We start from the raw sequence: 4,983 nt of genomic DNA, 5'->3' as shown, positions 1-4,983 counted from the left end.
TGGGTGGGGACGAGGACAGGTTGACGAGTTTAGCAGTTACCAGGGAGGATGTTCTTAAACAAATAGTAAAACTCAAACCAAACAAATCCCCAGGGCCGGATGAAGTGTTTGCCAGGGTGCTTAAAGAATGCAAAGAGGAGCTTTGTGACCCACTGTCAGCCATATTTAATAAATCAATAGAGTCAGGCAGAGTGCCAGAGTTTTGGAAAGTTGCTAATGTGATACCAGTCTTTAAGAAAGGAGATAGATCACTTGCGTCTAACTATCGACCAATTAGCCTAACGTCTATTGTGGGAAAGTTACTCGAATCTATAATAGCAAATAAAATTCGTCTTCATCTTGAAAAACATAAATTAATAATTGAGTCTCAACATGGTTTTATAAATGGCCGTTCATGTTTAACAAATTTGTTATCTTTTTATTCTAGCATTGTTGAGGCAGTTGATAGTGGTAAGGATTGCGATGTTGTATACCTTGACTTTAGCAAAGCTTTTGATACAGTGCCACATGAAAGACTGATTAAAAAGATAGAGTCTCATGGTATTGGGGGTGCTATATTAAGCTGGATTAGGGCATGGCTATACCAAAGGAAACAGAGAGTTAGTATAAATGGAATCAAGTCAGAGTGGGAAAATGTTGTAAGCGGAGTGCCTCAAGGCTCTGTCCTGGGACCTCTGTTGTTTATAATATATATAAATGATTTAGATTCAGGTTTGAGTAGCAACATTTGCAAATTTGCCGATGATACGAAAATCGGTAGGGAAATTAATTCGGAGGAGGACTCACTATCACTTCAAGTTGATCTAGATAGGGTTTTGAAATGGTCAAAGGATTGGCAGATGCAGTTTAATGCTGATAAATGTAAAGTTCTGAGGTTAGGTAATGATGATAGAGTTACAAGATACGAGCTAGATGGTGTTGTGATTGCGAAGTCGGATTGCGAAAGGGATCTGGGAGTTATGATTAGTAAGAATTTAAAACAAAAGGATCAATGCATAAATGTTCGTAATAAGGCAAATCGGACACTTGGATTTATTAATCGCAGCGTTATTAATCGCAGCGCTGTTGCCGATGATACGAAAATCGGTAGGGAAATTAATTCGGAGGAGGACTCACTATCACTTCAAGTTGATCTAGATAGGGTTTTGAAATGGTCAAAGGATTGGCAGATGCAGTTTAATGCTGATAAATGTAAAGTTCTGAGGTTAGGTAATGATGATAGAGTTACAAGATACGAGCTAGATGGTGTTGTGATTGCGAAGTCGGATTGCGAAAGGGATCTGGGAGTTATGATTAGTAAGAATTTAAAACAAAAGGATCAATGCATAAATGTTCGTAATAAGGCAAATCGGACACTTGGATTTATTAATCGCAGCGTTAGTAACAAGACACCTGGTGTGGTTCTCAAGCTATATCTTGCTCTAGTTAGGCCCCATTTAGATTATGCAGTTCAGTTTTGGTCGCCATATTATAGAATGGATATAAATTCACTTGAACGTGTCCAGCGTAGGATGACTAAGTTAATTCCCCAAATTAGAAATCTTTCATATGAAGAAAGATTAACAAAGCTTAAGTTGCATTCACTGGAAAGGCGAAGAGTTAGGGGTGACATGATAGAGGTTTACAAGTGGATGAATGGACATAACCGGGGGGATATTAATAGGGTATTAAAAGTATCAACACAGGACAGAACACGAAACAATGGATATAAATTGGATAAGTTTAGATTTAGGAAAGACTTGGGTAAATACTGGTTCAGTAACAGGGTTGTTGATTTGTGGAACCAATTGCCGCGTAACATTGTGGAGGTGGGGTCCCTCGATTGTTTCAAGCACGGGTTGGACAAGTATATGAGTGGGATTGGGTGGTTATAGAATAGGAGCTGCCTCGTATGGGCCAATAGGCCTTCTGCAGTTACCTTTGTTCTTATGTTCTTATGTTAGTAACAAGACACCTGGTGTGGTTCTCAAGCTATATCTTGCTCTAGTTAGGCCCCATTTAGATTACGCGAACAAGTCTATGTGGGTGGGGACGAGGACAGGTTGACGAGTTTAGCAGTTACCAGGGAGGATGTTCTTAAACAAATAGTAAAACTCAAACCAAACAAATCCCCAGGGCCGGATGAAGTGTTTGCTAGGGTGCTTAAAGAATGCAAAGAGGAGCTTTGTGACCCACTGTCAACCATATTTAATAAATCAATAGAGTCAGGCAGAGTGCCAGAGTTTTGGAAAGTTGCTAATGTGATACCAGTTTTTAAGAAAGGAGATAGATCACTTGCGTCTAACTATCGACCAATTAGCCTAACGTCTATTGTGGGAAAGTTACTCGAATCTATAATAGCAAATAAAATTCGTCTTCATCTTGAAAAACATAAATTAATAATTGAGTCGCAACATGGTTTTATAAATGGCCGTTCATGTTTAACAAATTTGTTATCTTTTTATTCTAGCATTGTTGAGGCAGTTGATAGTGGTAAGGATTGCGATGTTGTATACCTTGACTTTAGCAAAGCTTTTGATACAGTGCCACATGAAAGACTGATTAAAAAAATAGAGTCTCATGGTATTGGGGGTGCTATATTAAGCTGGATTAGGGCATGGCTATACCAAAGGAAACAGAGAGTTAGTATAAATGGAATCAAGTCAGAGTGGGAAAATGTTGTAAGTGGAGTGCCTCAAGGCTCTGTCCTGGGACCTCTGTTGTTTATAATATATATAAATGATTTAGATTCAGGTTTGAGTAGCAACATTTGCAAATTTGCCGATGATACGAAAATCGGTAGGGAAATTAATTCGGAGGAGGACTCACTATCACTTCAAGTTGATCTAGATAGGGTTTTGAAATGGTCAAAGGATTGGCAGATGCAGTTTAATGCTGATAAATGTAAAGTTCTGAGGTTAGGTAATGATGATAGAGTTACAAGATACGAGCTAGATGGTGTTGTGATTGCGAAGTCGGATTGCGAAAGGGATCTGGGAGTTATGATTAGTAAGAATTTAAAACAAAAGGATCAATGCATAAATGTTCGTAATAAGGCAAATCGGACACTTGGATTTATTAATCGCAGCGTTAGTAACAAGACACCTGGTGTGGTTCTCAAGCTATATCTTGCTCTAGTTAGGCCTCATTTAGATTATGCAGTTCAGTTTTGGTCGCCATATTATAGAATGGATATAAATTCACTTGAACGTGTCCAGCGTAGGATGACTAAGTTAATTCCCCAAATTAGAAATCTTTCATATGAAGAAAGATTAACAAAGCTTAAGTTGCATTCACTGGAAAGGCGAAGAGTTAGGGGTGACATGATAGAGGTTTACAAGTGGATGAATGGACATAACCGGGGGGATATTAATAGGGTATTAAAAGTATCAACACAGGACAGAACACGAAACAATGGATATAAATTGGATAAGTTTAGATTTAGGAAAGACTTGGGTAAATACTGGTTCAGTAATTAACAGGGTTGTTGATTTGTGGAACCAATTGCCGCGTAACATTGTGGAGGTGGGGTCCCTCGATTGTTTCAAGCACGGGTTGGACAAGTATATGAGTGGGATTGGGTGGTTATAGAATAGGAGCTGCCTCGTATGGGCCAATAGGCCTTCTGCAGTTACCTTTGTTCTTATGTTCTTATGTTCTTATTATGCAGTTCAGTTTTGGTCGCCATATTATAGAATGGATATAAATTCACTTGAACGTGTCCAGCGTAGGATGACTAAGTTAATTCCCCAAATTAGAAATCTTTCATATGAAGAAAGATTAACAAAGCTTAAGTTGCATTCACTGGAAAGGCGAAGAGTTAGGGGCGACATGATAGAGGTTTACAAGTGGGTGAATGGACATAACAAGGGGGATATTAATAGGGTATTAAAAGTATCAACACAGGACAGAACACGAAATAATGGGTATAAATTGGATAAGTTTAGATTTAGGAAAGACTTGGGTAAATACTGGTTCAGTAACAGGGTTGTTGATTTGTGGAACCAATTGCCGCATAACGTGGTGGAGGTGGGGTCCCTCGATTGTTTCAAGCGCGGGTTGGACAAGTATATGAGTGGGATTGGGTGGTTATAGAATAGGAGCTGCCTCGAATGGGCCAATAGGCCTTCTGCAGTTACCTTTGTTCTTATGTTTAAGTACTGTAAGATCTCTTATTGATTATGCTGCACCTGTCATTTCTTGTTTTGGTAAAGGTAGGATGGGCAGGTTGGAGAAGGTACAAAATGAAGCAATGAGAATTATCTTAGGATGCCCAAGAAATGCTATGATTGAGATAATGAGGATGGAGTTGAATCTGCAGAGTATTGGGGATAGAATTTCAGAGATAAATGTAGCCTCTGCCATTAGATTAATGAGAGGTGGGGGAGCTAATGAATTAATCCTCTCGGTTCAAAAGGTGGGAAGTAGTGAACAGTGTATGATGAAGAAGGGAGTATATATGAATAAATTATGTTATAATGTTATAAAGTATGATGTTATTACAGAGTGTGTTGCTGTGCCCAAGAGAAAATTTACACCACCATGGGAGGATTGTAATGTAGATGTAGTAATTACTCCCTTGCATAAGAAAAAAAGTATGTATGAAATAGGAGAGCTGAGGGCAACATATGATTGTATAATTAGAAAACTGCCTACGGAAAACACTCTACATGTATATTGTGATGGGTCAGTAGCTAGGGATGGGAAGGCAGGATGTGGAGTCTTGATCAGGGAGTACACTGACATCGGCACTGTAGATACTGTTATTGGACGCCGCTTAACTGACAATGTCTCTTCAACGCAGGCTGAACTCCAAGGAGTATTAGCAGGATTACAGGAAGTAGTCAAATGTGGTAAAAATGCTTGCTTCTTTATTGACAGCAGAGGAGCGTTAGAGTCTTTAAATAGCAGACGCCCAGTATATCAGAATATTGTGATAGAGTGTAGAGAGAATGTTAAGAGACTAGAAAAAACTGGGTATAAAGTAAGATTCATGTGGATCCC

The sequence above is a fragment of the Procambarus clarkii genome, chromosome 3, assembly GCF_040958095.1.
Source record: "Procambarus clarkii isolate CNS0578487 chromosome 3, FALCON_Pclarkii_2.0, whole genome shotgun sequence".
Taxonomy (NCBI): Eukaryota; Metazoa; Arthropoda; class Malacostraca; order Decapoda; family Cambaridae; genus Procambarus; species Procambarus clarkii.
This window is presented reverse-complemented; position numbering follows the sequence as displayed.